General features: G+C 38.3%; 2 long non-coding RNA genes across 2 annotated transcripts in view; both read right to left on the bottom strand.

The window, feature by feature from the left end:
* The window catches only part of LOC122213821, a 311,434-nt gene that overhangs the window by 75,572 nt on the left and 213,035 nt on the right, over positions 1 to 22,827 (bottom strand). The window lies entirely within an intron of this gene.
* Positions 6,703 to 22,233, bottom strand: LOC122213831. Its single transcript, XR_006199646.1, has 3 exons — positions 22,174 to 22,233; positions 18,893 to 19,074; positions 6,703 to 7,013 (listed from the first exon to the last, which is right to left on the bottom strand). It is a non-coding gene; the product is annotated as an uncharacterized LOC122213831 (long non-coding RNA).

Here is a 22,827-nt window from a genome sequence, read left to right as displayed (position 1 = left end):
TAAGTTTTGAGGCGTTACCAGGTGTTATATGGAGCAATTATATAACTTATTTCAATCAGCCCCAACAACTTTATGATGTAGGCATTTTATCTCTTTTCTAGATGAATGAGTTAAAGTCCTAACCATCTGCCATACATGCCAAGTTTACACAAGTAGAAAGGGACAGAACCAAGATTAATAATCACGTGTCTTCAACTCCACAGTCCAGCCCTTTGCTCTTCATCACTGTGCCTCAGTGCCAAAAAGTCTTCTCACCATAAGAGAAGGCCAGCAGAACCAACAGGATTTTTGTAATTCATTTGATATGAGAAGCAAAGGAGAGGGAGGAACCAAAAAATGATATCACCATGATCTTGTATCATCAAATCAAAACGTTGTATACCTTGGGGCACCTAGCTCACTCAGTCAGTAGAGCATGAGACTCCTGCTCTCAGGGTCATGAGTTCAAGCACACATTGCATGTGGAGCCCACTTGGGAAAAAAAAAAACTAAAACAAATAAAAAATCTGTACACCACAAAGTTAACCTATGTGCTATGTGAATTATACCTCAATAAAGCTGAAAAAGGAAAAGAGATGGCCACCAGTGGAATGGTCTGCTCTCTGAGGAGAGGAACTTACTGAGAGCATTTTGCCTGGATGGCCACCAGTCAGAAGAAACAAAGAGGAACTTCATAGGAATTGGGTGAGGAACTGAACTAAATGCCAATGAAACAACTCTTCTAACTCTAAGGTGTTATATTTCTGTGACTGCTTTTATTAAGGTCTGTTAACTTCTTTACCGTCATAGCCCTTCTGGAATATTTAGCTGGTCTCAGATTAACCAAAAGAAGTAATAAAATTTCAGTAGAGATATTTTGGGGTAGGAAAATCTCACCATCAAATTATACCATGTAGGCAGCTACCTACATATTCTTGGTTGAGAAATGTGTGTTTTGATTCCAGCTCTGCTCTGCTTCTCTGTGTGACTAATGGCAACTTGCTGTATGTCTATTTATATACCTTCCTTGCAACATTTATTACTAATAATTTAATTTGCAATTTAAAAAAAGAAGTCTTAGGGCACAATAGGTTTTTTTAAACCTTTCTTCCTACATATAGAATAATATTTACATATAAACTACACCATCTCTTGTATGCTTAATTTATAAGTCAGTATATAAGTTACTGAGTGCTGCAACATAAAGAAAATATCAGAATCTCCTAAAAGACAGAAAAGAAAAATTCAGTAAAAGTTAAGCTGCCACTTTGTCTTAAAAGCCTGAATTTATTTTTTAGCTGTGGGTCATACACATCACTTCTTTTTGTATTAAAATAATAACTAATCTGCAAATGAACTCCACATGTCTTATTTTTCAGCTCACCTCACCAGTTTTCACTGACCATATTAGTTACATCTGCTTACGCCCTCCTCTTATACCTAGTTACTACAATTCCATTCTCTTTCATTGCAGAAGGTCAGATGGATATAACGCTGGCAAAAATTCTTCTGGAGAGCAGCAAATGGCTAATGTTAAAGCAAATTTGAATTAACCCAGTTGGAATCAAACTGGGCTCTAAAGATTTTCCTATTCTAGTTCAAGTTGGAAATCCATACTTATGAGGAGGATTCTCATCCCAAGAAGAAAGTGATACCTCCTCCCCTTTTTCATATCCTAAAATGAAGGAAGGGGAGATAAGTTTTTTTCATACTGGAAAATAAACTGTGTAATCCCTGCTAGGCACCTTTCACATGTGATCATATTTAATTATCACAATAACTCTAGCAGATGAGGACACTGAGGGGAGAGAAGATAGGTTACTTGTTGCAATTATAAATCTAATCAGTGGTAAAGTTAGAACCTGGTCAGGATGAGAACTAAACCGGTGTCTTCTTTACTACACAATTCAAAAAGGCTTGCATTCAGGGCGCCTGGGTGGCTCAGTCGGTTGAGCGTCCGACTTCGGCTCAGGTCACGATCTCGGGGTCCGTGAGTTCGAGCCCCGCGTCGGGCTCTCTGCTGACAGCTCAGAGCCTGGAGCCTGTTTCAGATTCTGTGTCTCCCTCTCTCTCTGCCCCTCCCCCATTCATGCTGTGTCTCTCTCTGTCTCAAAAATAAATAAACGTTTAAAAAAAAATTAAAAAAAAAAAAGGCTTGCATTCTATAAAACTTGGTATATTTTATCCATGGATTCAGCAATACAGTTCTTCTTTTCTTACTGAAAGCCTACAAAACTGACAGAGCAGGAGGGAATTAGGTTCTTGGATAAGACATAAACACTGGAGTTATAATAGCTCAGAAAACAAAACTGGCTCTGGTGGTATTCTGTCAGCAATAGTAACAACCAAAAAAGTAGGCAAGTCAGTGCTGGTGTGGAATATTAGTATAGAGACAGACCACAGCAAAGAGCTGAGGTGGGACTCCCTTATCAGAGTCAAGTGAGAGGCCCTCAGGGTGGTGGAGTCAATGCTCTAATTCCAGGGAAGGAGGGGGACAAAATTAAGTCAATGCTGCAGGGCTCTGTTCACTTACTGGTGGGTTCAGACAGGGTCTCAGGACTAGACAGAGACCCAGAACTAACAGGGAAAGAATGTTACCAGAGCAAGAAGGTTATGTATCAGTTCCACAGTGGCATAAAAAGGTACAATGGAAGGTGAGCTTTTGGGGAATGATCTAGGAGCATGACCTACTTCTGAGGCACATCAATATGAAGATGGGGAGTTAAGATGGAGGTAAACCTTAGTGTGTACCTTTGCAGGGGGCTAGGAGTTAAAGAGAGAGGCGGTGGCTGTAAAATCAGAACTAAGGCCAAAATAAAATCTACTTCAAATCTACTCCTAGGAAGTCCTTTAAATTAGCTATAATATATAGTGATATTTACACACTGTAAGTCTTAGACTCACTAAACTAGAATTGAGGAAGTGAAAGAAAACATTCAACAATCTGAACCAGACAAAAGTGTTCTTGCTCACCTTTACAATTTACTCAAATTTGTTTTAGTTTTAACCTCCTGTGATTTTAAAATATGTTAACAGATTTGCTGGTTGTTGAAAGAATTAAATGTGATTGTGGTATGATAGCTTTCCTCATATTGAAATCTTAAATTTTAAATCACATAGGGAACATGTGGTATTGCATCAATATGTCAAGACTGTCTCAGAGACAGATGTGTTGGTGAATTGTGGGAGCTGTCAGGAATATAGTCTTCAAGGAGCTAGCTGAGGATGACTGAAACAGGGAAAACAAGGTGCCTGAAGAAGATGGATGGTAGATCACATTGGTGGTGATAAATTTGGTCATAATCTCTTTGCAGAAAGTAGAGAACCTTTGTAGCTTTGGCAAAAAAGTTCTTGAATCACAAAGCACTCCCCTATAATAATCACAGGATATAACATTCTAGATATATTTGTTCTCTAATAATTGTATCACACCTATCAATTTCTCATCATGAACATATATAAAAATGAGACTATAAAGTAATGGTAATAAGTGGATGAATTAACACGCCAAAATATGCACAATCCAAATAAACATAGTGACTTGACAGATGATGTACAAATTGTTTTTTTAATGTCACGTGTCATTAGAGAACTACTTAGCTTTTAGCCAAAATTATTTTAAAGGTGATATAATTCAATATTTTGTTCAGGTGGATTTTGGCCAAGAAAAAAAATCAATCTTCTCTCAAATACTAAGGATACCGTACCAATTGGAATACTCCAAAAAATGTGTGAAGGCATTTTAAAAAACAAAATCCCAAAAATGATCATTAGAATTGGTGTTCCTAAGGAAAATACTTTCACAAAGCCCTGGAACAAAATCCAACTTCTTATCTTCAGAAACAAATACATGATTTTATGAAATGCTTCTATGATGCCAACTAGGAAACTTTCCAAAAGCTATCTCAAGTCAAACCACAATTGAATTATGTTCTCCTCCAATCTACCCCTGCTTCAGGATTTTGAATGCCGGGAATGATAGACTTTCAACCTCTATGAGCAATTGGACTCAACGACTGGCTCAAATCATTAGCCTTGGCCGACTACTATGGGCACACAGAGACACTATTCTATATCATTATTTATATTCACTTGACCTTTACCTTATTCTGCTTTATATTAGAGGTGAATTTCAATTTTCTTTCTACTTGATCATATATCTTAGAGATCAGGATCTACGATTAATAGCAAAAGCAATTATTTGTTGAGTGTCTAGTCATGTTGCAGAGCAGATCACATGAATTTTCTCCTTTAATTTCTTAAGTTGACAAGGTTGTATTATTATTATTCCCTTTTACTTGTGGAAACTGATGCTTGGTTAACTATTTTGTCCAAGTTTACATAGCTGGTCAGGAGGAGCAGAGATTGAAACTAGGACTTCTGTCTAGAATAAATGCATGCATGATAGAAACTTTCCCGCTGTCCTTATCTTGCCTTAGGGAGAGGCTGTGAATATATTAGATAATAAAATGTGATTACTGTAGAAATCTACCTTTCTCTGCTTTTAATGAACAATTTTGGCTAGAATGTGTTATATGATAATGGGACATGTCTGGAGTCTGGATTTTGTCTGACACAGACACCCTCAATAGTCAAGCTCAGTATTTTACAACAATATTTTATTTCCATTTTTTAGGTCTTTTAAATACTTATTTTAAGGCATTTTTTTCTTTTTCACAGAATGCTGCCCTCAATATTTAGTTCTTGGTTCATTTCTTTCTTGCTTTTCCCTCTGAGGATTTTCTAGGCTTTCGGAAATTCTTAAATCCTGGTTTAGCTCTGCTCACACTAGGCCTAATATTATTTTTCTTTCCAATTTGCAAGTGGCAGCTGTGTTGGGGAGTGCACCTGCTGACATCTCCATTCCTACTTTATCGCTCTTGTTAGCATGCCAAAAGCTACCCATCATTCATACAAAGTGATCCCATTTCTACACCCTGCCCCCTCTACACACACTTAAAATTAATTGAGTGAGTTATTTTAAGATAACTGCAATCATGGACTCGGCATTTATCAAAGTCTTAAGATAAATCTTTTAAGATCTAAATGACATAATCCTTATTACTGCTTAGACTTATCAAGGATCAAGTAAAAATACATTACAGCATGTTGTATTCACTGTTTAAGTCATTAGTCCATGTTTCCAATTCCACTTTTTAAATATATTTTATGTGAAGGTCTAAAAAAGATTTTAAATTCGTACTTAGCCATCACATTAATGGCATTCCCCAGGGTAGCATAGTGGCTAAGACTATATAGCCTTTTGTACTTTTCAGCACAGTTGATCTAATTCTCACCCTACTCAATCACAAACTGTAGGTCAAGCTTCCACTTTCCTAAATCTCTATTTTCATCTCAGATGTGAGCACATTGAGGCCTTGTATGAGATAATGAAACCAAAGGGCCCAGTGCCTGGAGTACTCACCGCTATTTTTCCCAAGTCTACACATTTCTCCCAGACCTATGGCATTAATATCATTTGATTTCTGTGGATCCTAGAACTTATGTGTCTTCCCTGAGTTCAAGATTCACATATCCACCCTCTACTTGAGATCTCCACTCTGGTGTTGAAGGGACATCTCAAATTACATATCAAAACAGAACTGATATCCAACCTCCAGTCCCCATTGTGCTAATTTACCTCCTCGATTCAGCAAATTAACATCATTCATTGTTGCTCCAGCCCATGTCCATAATTTCTTTTCCCCTGTATTCCTTATTCACTTCCCCAGTAAGTCCTGTGGGCACTACCTCTAACATATCCCTAATCCTGGTCACTTTCCATTTTTTCTGTCACCACCCTTTGGCTTGGACTGCTATGACACTCACACAACTGTTCTCCCCGCTCCCCCACAGAAGACAGAAGAAAGCTTTAAGATCATTAAGCTGAAGCAAAGAGAATGACAAGCTCAATGCTATGGATTAGGTCAGAGGTTCTCAAAGTGAGAAATGCTATATTTAAAGGTCTGGATTTGGAGTCTCAGCATCTCCTAGGCAACTGAACCTACCCCAGACCTACTGAATGAGAATATCTGAGGGTGAAGACCAGCAGTCTGTGTTAACAAACCTTGCAGGTAATTCTGATGCATGATCCAGTTTGAGAACAGCCAGCTTAGACTGCAAGAGATGGGTCATGCTATTATACTAGAACAATGCCAGAGAGGAGGTGAGAACACCAGAGGTTGTGTTGGCTTCCATGCTGCAGTGAGTGTGCAGTGTAAGGAAGGACCTGTCATGGAGCACATGCCCAGCCCTCTGTCTGTCCTGTGTGGTATAGTGGCCAGGCCACAGGGACAGAGACCACAGAATGGGGAGTGCCTTACACAGGGGACATAGCATCAGCTTCCCATTCTGCATCACAAGCAGTTCCACAGGGGAAGCAGTCTGGCAAGGTAGAAGAGAATCATGTGGAAACAGGAATGATACTCAACTGTCAGCTCACAGCTATGAAGAAAATAGTCAACAGGGTTGACAGCTGCCTGAGGAATAATTCCTGAGCCCCACAAGAACCCTACTGCAGACAAAATTGTCTTGGGGAAGGCAAGAGTTTCACCAATTATTCTGGTTGAGGCTGAAAGAGCAGTTCTTTATCTAAGGAAACAGTTTTGAAATGTTTCCCAAGTGCCCTGCATTTCTAGCTCAAGCACCTGCAACCTTCTTCCCATTCTTTCTTTACCTTTTCTCTTTCCCCCCACCCTCCCCCTTTTGTTTATTGGTCTTTTTCTTTCTCCCTCCCATCCTTTTCTCATAATATTATTAAGTTGAACATCAGGCAAGGAAAACAAATGCTTGACATTAGATGATTCCATTTGGTGTTGCTAGAAGATGACCCCAAACTTCCTCTCCTTGAGGGGGCTCAGGTGGTCTTCCAACATCATGGCCAGCAGGTATCAGTGCCGCTCATGAACCTAGTCTGACCACTCTGCTTATAAATCTGGTCTGTCATCAAGGTGAGATTCTGTCCTCAAGGCCAACAAAATGATGTATCTCTTCTACCAGATCCTCAGTATTTACATGGATAGAGAAGGGAACACCTGAAGTTGAAAGGGAAAGTTATTCTTCATATTTAAGGGACAGGGGAACCTCAGGATAAACCTGAAACCACAAAACCACAAGGATCATTTACTACAGTTTAATGGGAGAATGTTTAATCTATTTTTTAAAACGGTGGTAAGAACATGTCACCTCGCTTTCTTCAGTATGCCTTCTATCCTAACACTTATTTGTGTGACCTACTGCAATGTTCCCGAAGAAACCTGCAGGTGTTCTAAAGGTGCCTCCACTTGACACCGCATAGATGTGGTTTTCCCCAAATTCTCTCACTCTCCCACCAGAGCCTTCCAGAAAATGGACCTAGCTTTGCTTATCTTTGAATGTTTAGCCCAATTCCCGGCAAATAGTAAATGGTCAATAAATATTTGAACTTAAAGGTCGTTTTTGTGAGGTGTGTTTTTTTAATAAATTCCAAAAGTAATTGATTGTCTGGAGGCAGATTACTTGACTTTGTCCCCATTTTGTACCCTCTACTCTAGACAGGCTGACATTCACCCACTCAGCAAACACGATCCTCTTTTCCACTTCCTGACTATCCCTCATATTTTTTACCCCTATTAAGAGACTGTGCAAGGTATTTTATAATTAATCTGCTAGTCAGCTATTTTACTTACAAAGTAATTTTGCAAAGAAGAATAACTTTATAGATGCGCTTAAATTTAAGTTAATCTATATAATTTTTTGAAACCATTTGAATCTGTTACAACAAAATGGGTAAGATCTTAGTAAGGAGGTGAATTTCACACTGGTTATATTTTATTTAAATTAAGCTCCTATGGCAAAAATAATATGATGTATTATTTATTTTTTGTAATATAAATTAACTCAAAACTTAGCAGATTAAAACAATAAATGTTTGCTATCTGACACAATTTCTGAGAGTAAGGAGTCTGGGAGTGGCTTAGGGGAGTGCTTCTGGTCCAAGGTCTCACATGGAGTTACAGTTAAGATGGCAGCCAAGACTGTGGAAGGCTGAGGGCAGCTGGTGTGCCTACTTCCCCAGAATGCTCTCTCAGCATGGTAGGAGGTTTCATTTCTTTGCTGGCTATCAGAGGGAAGCCTCAGTGCCTTATCAGATGGATTTGTTAGAAGGAGAAGGTAGATATTTTTGCGTGGTAGGGTCTATTTTCTCTGAAATAAGAAACAAAGTTACCAGGTAAGAATCAAAGCAAGGAAAATGTGGTGGAAATTAGAGAGAGGATAAAAGGTATACATGATGGATCTATAAAAGTAGGAGAGTGAATATAATGGGGAAATGGAGAAAATTATTTAGGTAACCCTGGGCAGATGACTTAAGGTGAATTATCGCAGATTTAAAGATCTGTCAGAACAGTTGTGTGATTTTCTGTCTTCATAGTCATCTGCTCAGGTGCAGGTACAGAGTACATGAAAGACCAGATTTAAATGGGTTGTTTTTGCTAGTCCACAGTGAGAGGGAGGGAAGAGCTGGGGGTATACATGAGATGTATTTGTAATGACTGGCCATGGGGATTAAAATGGTTAAGTAGGTGACTGAAAATATGAGAGAGATGAGGAAAAGTGAAAAGTAGGGTAGGATCAGGAGTTTGTGAAAAGGTACTAAGGGCTTTGAGAAATCCCTGGAGTTGGGGCAGTAAAGGAAGAAAGCTAAAAGGATGACAGGTATGTGTTAAAGATTAGAAAGGTCTAGGCTGATCATGGGAGTGGATGTCTCAGAGTGGAGGATGAGACATTTGGACAAGAGTCAAGGATCTGGAAGCCAGTTTAAAATTTTTTTTAATGTTTATTTATTTTTGAGAGAAAGAGAGACAGAGCATGAGCTGGTGAAGGGGCAGAGAGAGGGAGACACAGAATCCAAAGCAGGCTCCAGGCTCTGAGCTGTCAGCACAGAGCCTGAAGCGGAGCTTGAACTCACAAGCTGCGAGATCATTACCTGAGCCAAACTCTGATGCTTAACCGACTGAGCCACCCAGGCGCCCCTGGAAGCCAGTTTATTGGAGAAATCATTAGTAAGGATGTCAAAGTCCCAGCATCAAGTTTTGGGAGTGAAGATATCAATGAAGGGAGAAATGGGAATATTGACCAAAGCACTTAGAGTTCAGTGGGTCTCCTTAGTAACCAGACGGTGGGTTCCAGACTGATGGAGAGTTGGCAATACACAGTGGGAGCAGGTACAGAGGGAATAATGTTCTTTTCATTTAACACACAGTCTGATGAGGCACCTGTGAGACATCCAAGTGGAGATGTCTAGGAGGCAGCTGGATAAACAGGACTGGTGTTCAAAGGAGATCATCACAATGGAGTCATATATTTGAATATCCCCAGCATAGAGAAGGCAGTGGCAGTTATGAGAATAAACAAGGTCAACATGGGAAAACACACAGACATGGGAGAGACAAGAAAGAAGGGAAGAATGCTGAAGGACAAGAACATTTCAATGATATGCAAAGGAACAGGGAGAAAAAGTAGGAATAAATGAACAGAGGTAGGAGAAGTCTCAGAAGAGAATGGCTTCATAAAAACTAACACTTGGCTCTCTGTTGGGGGATACCAAACCAAAAGGCTAAGGTGAGTTTGAAGGGATAATAAGGACACTTAAAAAAAAGGTAAGTGAGAAGAAACTGGTTTTAAGCAGTCAGGAGTGACTGAATAAGTAGATGGATAATTTGAGAGTCTCACCATCTTCATTTTTTTTCCTGATCTTTCCTTTGCAAAAGCTACATCATCAGCCTATATTAGAAAGATGAGTGATGAGGCTGGCTATGACATACTGTTGTAGCCACGACTTGTCACACTTAGCGACCAGGTGGATTTCCATAGTGCTGGTGTCTAGAAATACGGTGCTGAGTTTCATCAGACCATGTCATCTCAGCAAACAGTGATGCTGTCATTTGTTTCGGAGCACTGAGTTCAGTGTGTGTTCCCTTATGAATCCTGCTGAGGTGCTCTGAAATGTCAGCATAAACTGGTGACAGAAGGCCATAGATATCCGTTCCCTGCTGTATTTCTTTAGTATTTCATATGCTATCACATAGTCTGAGTTATGGATTAAAACCCAATAAACTCCAGTTTTCAGATTGTCATGAATACTAATATTCAAACATGGATGCATAACATTCTGAAGAAGGTCTAAGGAGATTATTAGGGGTTAATAGGCAAAGCCAATTTGTTTGGGGTCTGTAAGCTCCATCTTTCTCAGGTGTCAGATTTGGTCTTAAAACTTCACATATTTCAGGGGCACCTGGGTGACTCAGTCGGTTGAGCGTCTGACTTCGGCTCAGGTCATGATCTCACGGTCTGTGAGTTCCAGCCCCATGTCAGGCTCTGTGCTGACAGCTCAGAGCCTGGAGCCTGTTTCAGATTCTGTGTCTCCCTCTCTCCTTGCCCCTCCCCCACTCATGCTCTGTCTCTCTCTGTCTCAGAAATAAATAAACATTAAAAAAAACAACCACATATTTCAGGTTTACTGACACTATTCTCTTGGAACTCTTGTTCAAAGGTACTTTAGGATATATAAACAAATATGGTTTCAATTTGAAGTCAACCCTAAAATATCTGGAAAAGTCCTGTGAATTCTCCAGGAAGTCCCCAGACAAACAAACTAGTTCAAGTTAGGACAATAACCACACTAAATTCACTCATAAACCTGAAGTACATAAGAAAACATAGCTTGCAAATTTGTTATGTCATTACCATATGAAACACTGACAATTGCCTTCCAAATAAAAGGTGCACCACAGGATAACATTCTTTAATGAAAGATTAATACCAGACATTAAAGCGTTAATATCATTTAACAGATACACATGTAAAAACTATTTAAGGAGTTAGTGGCCTTTCTAATTAATAAATATATTTTCAAGTAGTGCAGTCCATGGAAAATATTTCTATTTTAAACCCATGGAAAACAATGTTTTTAAGTATTGGAGAAAACAATTTGACTCACTTTCTTTGACATGTAGAAACTGAACAACACATCTTTCCTTTTTAAGAAATTACTGTTGTATTTACTCAAGAGAATTATTTGACCCTGAATTTTGCTCAGTTTTTGAGTAGATTCTCAACATATAAGCATTTTCCTTACAATTGCACTGATTTTTCAAGACTAAATTTCTTGGAGTCTGCATATTTTCATCTGCACAGTCATAAGACACACAACTCAGATTCCCTTTTTACTGAATTTTGATGAAAAACAAAACGTTTTTATGTGGAAACTTGAACTAAACTGTCTCTACAATCCAGTTTTACTAAAAACAGTCTGTATCCTACAGAACAATATTATTCTTGATTAACAGATACAGCTGTCTGATTAGGCTGGTTTCTAAAAGTCGGGCTCCTCTCTGATGGGATATGGCAAGTGAGACATTTTCAGAGTGCACTGCACTCTTAAAAGTAGGTAGAAGGAGGATAGACAAGAAGTAGGAAATCCTAAGTGCTGGATCAATATAATGACACAAAAGTGATCTCACACATACATTTTCTACAACAGCTCCAGGAATGTTCTGCTATTTATAGGCTGGAGTTCTAATTACTGTCCATTAACTTGAAGATCCCTACCTTGACCAATCACTGGTCCTATCCTGCACTCCATTATAGTTAATCCTCTTTGTCCTTCAAGTAGCTGACAGAGCTTGAAAGTAGCAAGTCTCATTTTACAATGTATTTATCTCTTTTTATGTCTACCACCCTGACCAAAATGAGATCCCTTACAGCAAAAAGATGGCCTTACTAATTTTGTATCGCCAGAACCTAATAGGGTTTACATTGGGAAAACCTCCATAATGCCTGTATGATAAGACACATATTATGTCTGTGGGGGGAGGGGAGGTGCCTGGGTGGCTCAGTCGGTTAAGCATCTGACTTTGGCTCAGGTCATGATCTCACAGTTTGTGAGTTGGAGCTCTGGCGTCAGGCTCAGTGATGACAGCTGCTTCAGATCCTGTGTCTCTCTCTCTCTCTGCCCCACCCCCACTTGTGCTCTGTCTCTCAAAAATAAATAAATGTTGAAAAAAAAAAAAAGCAAATTGTGTCTGTGTGTGTATGTGTATGTGAGAGAGAGGGCATATACACACACATATATGCATACACTCAAGCATACACATGTGCACACATTATATAACAATATATGTAAATATATTTATAATGGGATACTAAAATACAGAACTTTCTGACTCAGTTTTAACTAAAGCTATAAGACAACAGGTAGCAACAATCTCCTATGCTAAATCACCTTAAAAGGACATTCAGAAACAATCAAAAACTCTAATTTCCCGAGACATGGCCCCTTATAGCCACATTAAGTCTATTTAAGCACTAAAGCAGGAGAGAAGAAGAAGAGAGAAATTAAGGAGAAGTTTACTTTAGAGGGAGTCCTCAGGGTTTTGCGTCCACATAGGGAGGATGATGGAGACTTTTATCTCATCTCACACATTGTGAGGGGACCTTTGAAGAAATCACTCGGAGAAGAGGATATGTGGTGCCTGGATTTTGAGGATGCAGTGGAGGGATGTCTGGCTCATGGGTGCGGTGTTGGCTGAAGACCTTTGTGGCACTGGAGCAGAGGACACCATTTGGGAATAAGTGCATTTCCACAAGGTCAGGCTAAGGTGTGTGTTCACCAGCTGTATAAATCGCAGGAGGGACATCAGGTGAGGATTGTTTTCAATACTACTCTCCAGGAGGGCTTCCTGTACAGGGCAAGGGGACCTTGGCAAAAAGAGGCATAATATTAAGAGTAGGCATCTTCTGATGTCAGCCAAGGCATGGCACCCTGATATCAAGAGTATTGTAGTCAGAGACATGAAGAGGGAAATCTGAAGAGGCTCACCAAGAAGGCGAGTATCAGCCATGGCCAAAGACATTCAACGCCGGATACATGAGTTTCAGTCAAGTGTAATCTGTTTTGCCAGACTGCAAACAAGAAGGAGCCCAGGGAGGCCAAAAGCTGGGCAAATAAAGTCAGAAGCAACAGGTAGGGATGCAAAGAATTGGAAAAGAAGCTTACCAAGGCCCTTTTTCTCCCCTGCAGGAATACAACTGGAAGCAAGCCCTATAGTTAGGACAGAGAGAACCTTGAACTTGGAATAAAGCTGAGATATTCAATTATCACTCTGAACTGCATATTTTAATTACTAAATGGAGACTTTTTTGACAACACACATGACCAGAGGATTCTGATTTTTCAAGAAGCCCCAAAAGTCATGAAACCACTCCAAAATGTTATATGAGAGGGAAATAAAACAGTCTCCCACAGTAGGTTTTAGCAGTCAAGAGGGGAAAAATAAATTTGCATTCTGATTGTATCCTAGGAGTCCTAACTGCTCAGTGTAAACTCTACACATATGATTCTCACTCAGTGTGGGGAGATACATTCCTGTGTAGTCCTAGAACTTAAGAAATTTACTTAAATTATTTCTCCTCCAAGAAGCTATTCATAATTATGTTTAATCTCTCCACTAGCCCTCTACAGACAAACTACTCTTACATTTGTATGTGCATACTAATAAGTTTTTAGAGCATTACTATCATCTGTAAAATCTACCTGTGTTTATTTTATTCGTGAATCGAATAATATAAATTATTTTAAAATAAAAATTTAATTAACTATTAAGAGGGAGGACCAAGACATTCTCTAACCAAAACCTTGGTCCTCTTGATCCTGAATAAGTGGCTTCAGATAATTATAGGGTGCTCACTACAGGAGATGTTTTGTAGAAAAAAATTTTCAGGCCGACACACTTCCTACAATACTGCTTTCCTAGATTCTGAGCTCACACTTTCTTATCACTGCTTACCATCCTGTGTTTGTTTTTTTTCCTCCTAATTCACACATTGTTATCATTTAATGAAACAAATCTATAACCCCAAAACATTTGAGATAAACAAAGCTGATAATTCCAGAACTTAAAAAAAACTTGAATCTTAACATGATTTTAGGATACGAATTTTGATTCCTTTAAAACATTATACACACAATACACACACACACACACACACACACACACACACACACACACACTTTGCCAGAGAATGTAACTACAAACATTCTGTTTTAAAGTATTTCTCAAAGGATTTGTTTCGTAAAGAAAGCATCTACTTTGCATATAATCTTAGCGCTGAGGCTACATGTCTTCCCTGGGGAAATAATTCTAATACACAATTCACTTCCCAGACATGTTTCTTGTGTTTCATCTTTTAATTCAATCTTTCTGTTTTCTGTCCCATTGTAACAATACGAATCCAGCTCCCCCTGGTTTTTATATCACTTAAGTTAACCTTACGGTTGCTTCATAAAACTTATCATCTCCACAAACTTTCTCCAGCCCAACTACCTCCAATTTCCAACTAAAGTGAAAAACTAGAAATAAACAAAAATTTATCTGCAGGCAGACAGAAATATAGTTTAGCCACAGAACAAATCTCCAAACTAAAGAAATAGGTTAAATATTTTGGGGGAAGAAGCTTATCATGATGCTGAAAGACCACTCTAATTTCTCAGGGGTTCAGGCTTCATGCAATATGGAGTATACTAATACATCTGCCAGACTTATGCCTCTTAAATATTTCTCTGTTAAATGCCCCTAGATTACAATGAATCTCTCTGAGGTTAAACAATCATTATTGCTTATGATTCTCAGTTATTGAAAATGATACATGTTAATGAGGGAAAAATTATATCTCCTCTTGCTTTATTTTGTATATTTAGGGTATAACACAATGCCTGGTATATACTGTTGCATTTTTGAATTATTTTTTTTTTAATTAAAGGAAAGCAAAACAGCGTAATAAAGAAAACAATGTAATAAAAGCTTTCAAATCCCAATACACAAAATAATCAGTTATATTTTAGAGAATTGCCCCCTAGGCATCTCTTCATGTATTTTTATGATATGTATATTTTATATCACATTTAAGAATGAAATTGCATAAAGTGTATATACATTTATACTGTTTCCACAGTTTCATTTAAACAGGATCCCATTACACAAAGGAGCCACTTTCACTCAACAATGGACGATGGTCAAGTTTTTGGCATCCCTAAGGCAGGGTTGGACCTAGGCAAAACTGTAAATTTCTCCTGAGGTTTTTCAGCTTCTCTCCTTTCCTTCTTTCTCTACTGTCCCATATAAACCTAGTGTCACATAAGGATCTAATATAGACACTGTTTTGTCATTGCTGTTGTTTAAAAAACAGAAGTGATGTCATACCCTTACGTGACAAATAGTAACATGCCTCTTCCAAGCCTTCATTTTTTGGGCCTTCCATACCTCTTAGAGCCTTGCTTATTTTTGTCTTCAATGGCACATACAATATTCTTTCTCAATTAGTCTTTAGAGATGAGGATAACAATTTGTTTAAGCAAATGAACTTTATAAATAGAATATCATTTTAAAAGCAGTTGTCCACATGCCTCATCATTACTAAAAGAAAATAGGTATAGGTCAAATAGCTAATTATATCTACGTCACCTATCCCTTAGATTAAGTAAAATTGTATTCATGTGACTTTGGTCATTCATATTTTCAGCCTTATTTAATTGTAGTGTTAAAGTGTCTAACCATCACCACCCATCCCATTGAGGGCATGTCAGGCAACAGCAGCCTTCGGTCTATTCTTAGGGTACTCGATACATACACTATTACTGCAGACCCACTATGCTGTGTGCTCTTCCATTCTAGTACCTTTCTCTCTTCACTACAGCTTTTTAAAATTTTTTTTAAACATTTATTTATTTTTGAGAGACAGAAATAGACAGAGTATGAGCAGAGGAGGAGTAGAGAGAAAGGGAGACACAGAATTCGAAGCAGGCTGCAGGCTCCGAGCTGTCAGCACAGAGCTGGAGGCAGGGCTCAAACTCACAAACTGCGAGATCATGACCTGAGCCAAAGTCAGACGCTTAACCGACTGAGCCACCCAGATGCACCCCTTCACTATAACTTTTGACAGAACTAGTGCTTTATTCTTCTTTGTTTCTCAGCATCTAACACAATGCCAGGTCCAAAATACATACCAGAAATGTTTTTGCTAAATGGATGAAATCACCTCCCAAAGACGTATACATCTCATGTATAAGCTGACTGTTTTCAGTGAAATGCGTATATTCTCTTATTATCTTATTATCTTAAACTGGGACCACTACTATGTAGTATATTCCACTGAGAATACAGCTGTTTTCCTTCTGGCAAACAGGTAAAATGACAAACTAGGCAGAATTCCTGCAATAATTTGAGAGATGATAAATATTCACCAAAAAAGAGAAAAAGCAATGCACTAACAGAGGCAAATATGCCATGATTAAAGTGAAAGCCAAAGGTGTTTTAAGGTGACCTCAAGGGAAACATGAGCCCTCAAAGAGGGAAAATTGATCTTTTCTGCACTGAAGCTGAAAAATCAAAGGGAACTACGGAAAGTTAGATCATTCAAAACCACGGCAATCCTGAAATAATCATGAAGATAGAAATTCTGCAACAGAAAAAAAAAGTGCAGCATTGATTCTTCTGAACCTTAATTAAAGTCAGTGGGGCTGATTTGGGAAAGACATGGTAGCATTTCTGTAGTGGAAGTGTGTCCCTAACTAAGACGCTTCATGAAAATGAAAAGTTGAAGATCAGTTCTGAGAACTGCAAACAAAAAGCTTGACCATTTTAGCTTTGGAAATCTGTTGAGCAAAGAATTGGCCCATGCCCACTAGAAGGCAAAGGTATACCCTATGGAATATTCTCATACCTCAGACCTTCACCTAGTGAGTCTCAATCTGAGATGAAGCAATCGAGGACTCCAGATAGAAATCATTTCTCGCCAATGAAAGGCACTGATTCCACAGTTGAGATTTTGCCCTCAACACATGATGGTCTCTAGATTAGTTCCTTATCTCTTGAGAATTGCCTGCAAGAGCTCTTTTACCTTAGATTTACTATTAGCTATGCAAATCTACATAGGTCAACAAGCTCCAAACCTGACAGAAATTGGATGAGCCCTAATGAAATCAAATTGTGGAAAAATTACTTTATGTCTTAAATGATACCCATGGCACTGGGAATGTATTTTTTCAAAATCCTCTGCTCTCTGCCCAGAATGTACCATGATGTGAATAATGAAAATGAATAATGCGAAGTGAAATGCAATACACCATTTGCACATCAGTAACAGTTTTCTTCCTCAGACTGCTTGAGTTTGGAAATTACAGACAAGGCTGTTTAAAATCCAGACCAACAGTAGCATTAAATTGGAATAGAGGCAAACTGGAATTGGTGCCCATGAGTAATGGTGCTATGTTGAGTCATCAGAAGAGAAACAATAATGAAGATTCATAATGAATGGTGGCAACATACATGGCAAGTGACTAGTTTGAAAGATACCATGACAGACAGCAGTGAAATTTCTTGGTTCACCCCAGGACAACACATTTGGGAGGTGCTGTGAACTTAATGTTTGAGCTAGCATTTTCAAAGAGTTTGGAACTAAAAACTTGAAGAGACTTTTTGATTATGAGCAAGACTTTTCCTGACCTGTGAGCCCCTTCATTATAATTTGGTCAACCACTTCAGCAAGGTCATGCTCCTAATGTTCTTTTTATGCTCAGGTGAGAAAAGGGCTTTGATGGCACAGCTTATTTTAATCTTAGTGAGAGAGCCAAGAAATACTGGAGACTGGAGGTTAAGTCCTTCTTTGAACAAAATGAAAACTCCAAAATCTATTTTTACAATTAATGATTTCATTGTCCCATAGACTTATAAAATGATAGCTATCCTCAACTGCTCTTCTCTACATGTCCTTTCAAACATGTAGCATATTCCGTAAAGAACACTGCACATCTGCTCTTAAAAGAAATGACTTTAATTGCTGAGCTGCTAATGGGGCGTTTTCTCCTGTTGAATTTCCATCCATCTGCACACTCTGATTATCACATCCTCTTCAGATCTTGTCTATTTCAACCTCTTTTCCTAAATGACCATCATTAATCCTATCCATGGTCTCTCTAAATATGGGAAATGAGTCTGGAGTAATAGCAGTGCCTGATTATGCTGCCATCATCCCTTAGGGGGAAAAAGATTAAAGTTTCAAACTTCTCCCCCAAACAAACAAACAACTGCCACCACCACCACAACAATAAAACCTCCAAACTGGGCAGACAGACACTGGAACCTGGTGGGGAAAAAAAAGCCTGCAGACAGCTTGAAATTACAAAGACAAGTTTACACTTGGTAGACAATTCTAGACTCTAAGAGAATATGAAACTATTTCCTGGAGTATAGGAACTTCTCTGCAGCTTGTGGCAGAGAATTATACAAATCACATACCCAAGGGAATGCTCTCACTTCTTTTGGAATAGAGAGTGCACAGGTCAAAGCAAAATAAACACTAACGTAAATTTATTATATCCTTACATGCCCTAACCCTTAAGTGTCATGGACAAATTGTGAATCAACTAGAGTTTGTAAAAGTCACAAATAGAAGAGGTTGAGACAGACAGACAGACAGACAGGCAGAAAGAAAGAAAGAAAGAAAGAAAGAAAGAAAGAAAGAAAGAAAGAAAGAAAGAAAGAAAAGAAAGAAAGAAGAAAAAAGAGGGAGGAAGACTTTTATTAGCTGCTCTTTGACATGTAGTTTAGTTTTTATGGTAACTGCTAAAGTGAGTATTTCAGGGGAAATGGCACCCTGTTCATATGCAATTTTTACCTAAGACCTACATTATTTTTCTGTATTGATAATGAAAATAATACATTTACATGACAAAAAAGAACTTTGGACACTTGTATCAGGATTCCAATAAGAAAGTATGTTAATGCAAAACTGTTGGGAAGAACTGTGGGAGCAAATGTTAGTGAAGTTACTTCCACCAATGCTGGATGCCTGCAGCACCAAAGTGGTTGATCCTTACCAGTTCAACGGGAGTTTCTGTGAACTTGACTTCTGCTTTGCACCCGTGAGGTCCTTGGTAATTTGCTGGAGAATTATGACTTCTATGCCACCTTCCAAATCTCATGAGAGTCTGTCTCACTGGCAGACACTAAACCAAAAATTAGGGAAGAGATCTGGCAAATAGAGATATAGCTTCTTTCCCTGCAATCCAGAAAAGGATACAGGAAAATTTGGAAATAAGTATTTGTTGTATAGAAATGCAGGTGGTTGAGTAAATAATTAAAGAATTCTTGCCTTGTCAGTATAGAGCATTTCCAACCTACATGGAAAATAAAAATGTAAGTAAAACAAGATTTTTTGTTTTAAAAGAAGATTTTGCTGTGTTATTTGAACATTTAGCAGCTCTAAGCTAATGTAGCCTCAATGACTGACTTCATGAAAGGTTCCTACCAGTATGAGCTATGACTGGCTAGACATTTAGCTAGGTTCCAATTTTCTCATCTATATTGATCATAGTCTTTCTCTGAATTCTGTAGTGATTTTGACTTGTCTTTCCCTTAACATATTGAAATTACAATCCAGTTTTGCTTCCTTAAGATTGTTTACCCTAATAAGCTTGATTTTGGGTTCCCAATCTTTTCACTCATGTGTTATACAGATCCTGGGTCTATTCTAAAGATGGTTAATGACACTTCTGAGAATGGGTCTTAGCAATTTAACTCTCAAGCCTGATTCTCCTTATTTCTTAGATTATTGCTTCTTCATGTGCATCAGTATCTTGAAGCATTCTGTTGACTGATTCTGCAACATTCCTAATGTTTCCATATTTTCACTGGTTTTCTTTAATTAGCAATTATGCTCTTAAGACATAAGCAACTGATATAGTCCACAGACTGGAAAAAAAAAAGCTATGTTCTAGTTTCTCAATAAAAGGTAATAAAATTTCTGGAACTGTGATTAAAATATCCTGCCACCAAAAAACAGTGACAGTTCTAAAATATAAATAGTCAATTAATTTTTTGGTGTAAGGAAATATCATTGTTTTAATACTATAATAATTTTCCATGAAAACTCCACTGTATATTTTATTGCTGTATAAATTTCAGCTAATGCAATACTTAGGATAAAATATAAGTGTACCATAACAATTAATTTCAAGTACCTCTGATACTGGAAGTTTCTGTTAAAACTATAACTACTAATAACATACTCCAATAACAATGCTGTTGGCTGGAAAGCACCCTATGGTAAGCATGGCCAAGGACAGACTGATGTTCCTTGGTTTAGAGCTCACAGAGGTCATGACGTCACTCCACATCACTGGTTTTCCTTTGCCTGGCTAAAAAAATCACATCAAAACTCATGAGCATATGGCACCTCAACAGGAATTGTGCTGATGTGCTTTGCACAACAGCCTGGAAGTTCAGCAGGTACAACATTGTGTGGAATTATTTTTTATCAACTACATAAATAGCTGTAACTAGCTAATAACTAGCTGTAGCTAGTACTGATAACTAGCTCCTTCATTTCTCTCATTCAGCACATGGGGCCCCAAGGGGGCTTGTAAAATATAGAATTAGACATGGACTCCATAGCCAGTAATAAAAAATTGGGGTTTATTATTTGTAAAAACCTCATACTTATTTTTATGAATTTTTTAAAAATAGGAACAGCAGCTTTTATAAGTATGAGAAGAAAGGGCATCCGAGAGGTACTCATTCGGAAAATGTAGGCCATAATGTACATCTATGAGATATGTAAATTTCTGCCTACATTTACACTTCTCACCATTTGGTTCACTTCTTTTACTAAGAGCATGCTCTTTAGGCTTCTGTTAAAGAGATTCTCAAGGCCACAGGAGCACAGTTTGCTAGGAATTGGGATCCCTGAGGGAATAAGATTGAGCATGAGTAACTTTTAAAAGTCTGAGCATCTAGGATGTTGGCCTGAGCTCAAGGATATGATGCCTGGGTAGATCCCCAGATTGAAGGCAGCCTGAAAACTGGGGTCACCCAGATGAGCTCATTTAAGGTAAGAATGGAGGGGAAAGGGGCTGAAGAAGAGTTCAATTCACATTTCTGCCTACAGCCAACGCCGAGTGAAGAAAATACTGAAAAAAGGAAAAGTTGAATGTGACAAAGGAGAAGATATAAGAAGAAGGCGATCATGAAAATACCATACCCTATTTTCTAGAGCCCTTAACTTATCCATATTCTATTTGCAGACATCAACTTGTAATTCAATGCTTGTGCCTCTAGCAAGATTTCACAGTAGAATGCTTAATAAGAATCTTATTACTGGGGCACCTGGGTGGTTTAGTAGGTTGACTCTTGATTTCCGCTCAAGTCATGATCTCACAGTTCATGAGTTCGAGCCCCACATCAGGCTCTGTGCTGACAGTGCAGAACTTGCTTGGGATTCTCTCTCTTTCCCCCTCCTCTCTCTGCCCCAACCCTGCTTGCAAGCTCTCTCTCTCTCAAAATAAATAAACTTAAAAAAATTTTAAAAATAATCTTATTACCCAATAGGTACTGTTAACAGCAATTTTAATAAAGTAAATGTCATTATTTATACCTTGAGCACATTGTAATGCATGTTTAGGGACAGAATATTTGATTATGAGCTTATAGCTATGCCTTATACATATGTATTCACATCCAGAATGAAAGTGAGCATTGCCATTGATTAACTAGTTAAAATGCAATTAAGTTTCTATGCTTGCTAATTAACTATATTGATCAATACCTCATTAACAGTTCCAAGTACAGCAAACAGGTACTCTTAGGGAGCTGAGCTGGGAAGGGCATAGAGTGGGCATTTAATGACTAAACATCAAAACCTTGCCCAGATTAAAAAAAAAAAAAGACGATCTGCATCTCCAGTAAAGCAGCTATTATCACTTTAGAGGAAAGGGCTTGAGTCGGGCTGAAAGGGTCAGCCATATTTGAGCTTGACTAGAACACAGAGTAGGTTTTTATTTTTCTTAATGAATATTCTTGTTGATACGTCCAAATTTACAAACAGCAGATTTTAAAAATGAATCTCACTACTTTCAAAGAATCGTGCAAAAGGGCCTCACCCTGTTTGTAGTACTGTGATGAATTGTGCAAGTGTCATTGGAAATAGAAAGGGCACTTGTCCTGGAAATGGAATCACTCATCTCTATTTCATCAGTACAGAGCTCTGAAGGTGAGAATAGGAAATCTGAAATATGAAAGGTCTCAGGCTCTCATTGACTGCCAAGGGTCTAGCTACTCTCCCAGCTTCCCAATCAGGGACACCTAGTTATATTATAGTTACCTCAGGATACTATTTTCACTTAGCTGGAAGAAGCTCAGAGTTCTTACGGGGTTAGGATCTGTAAATATAAACAAATAAGCATCTCATAATACAGGTTGTGTTCCTTTAACTAAATTATTTTAATATATGTCTTTGTGAAATCTAAAGGCAAAAAGAACTTTTTATAGGTTTACTTAAAGACAATCATATTAACCAGGTGAGCTTGATCTGGACATTGAGTCATTATCTTGGTGCCCTAACTAAGTAAGCAAAGTTTTTAAAAATAGCACCCAAACTAGGACACTTTCCATCTTAAGTGACACAGTACTGTTTGATGTGTGTTAAAAAGACAACAATAAAAAAAAACTAATAGGAGCAATAATGGTCCAAATTTACAACTACATTTTAAACAAGTGGGTCACAGTTACCATTGGATATGATTCATTGGCCCTCCAAAAAGGTCTTATGTCTAAACTAATAAACTGACTTGTACCAGCCCAAGCTCATCTGGTTGGTATCTCATAAATTCCTCCTGACTTTCCATGGGTTTTCCACCTTTGCCTGAGACCTGCACACCGACCCTGTTTAGTTACGGCTCTCCACAGTCTGTGCCTGGTCCCGTCCATACTCACTGGCCAGGACTGGGTCCTCTCATAACCTCCTGGCAGGGAATTA

The sequence above is a fragment of the Panthera leo genome, chromosome A1 (assembly GCF_018350215.1).
Source record: "Panthera leo isolate Ple1 chromosome A1, P.leo_Ple1_pat1.1, whole genome shotgun sequence".
In the NCBI taxonomy this organism is placed as follows: Eukaryota; Metazoa; Chordata; class Mammalia; order Carnivora; family Felidae; genus Panthera; species Panthera leo.
The sequence above is the reverse complement of the archived record's forward strand: the minus strand, read 5'-3'. Positions and strand labels throughout refer to the sequence as shown.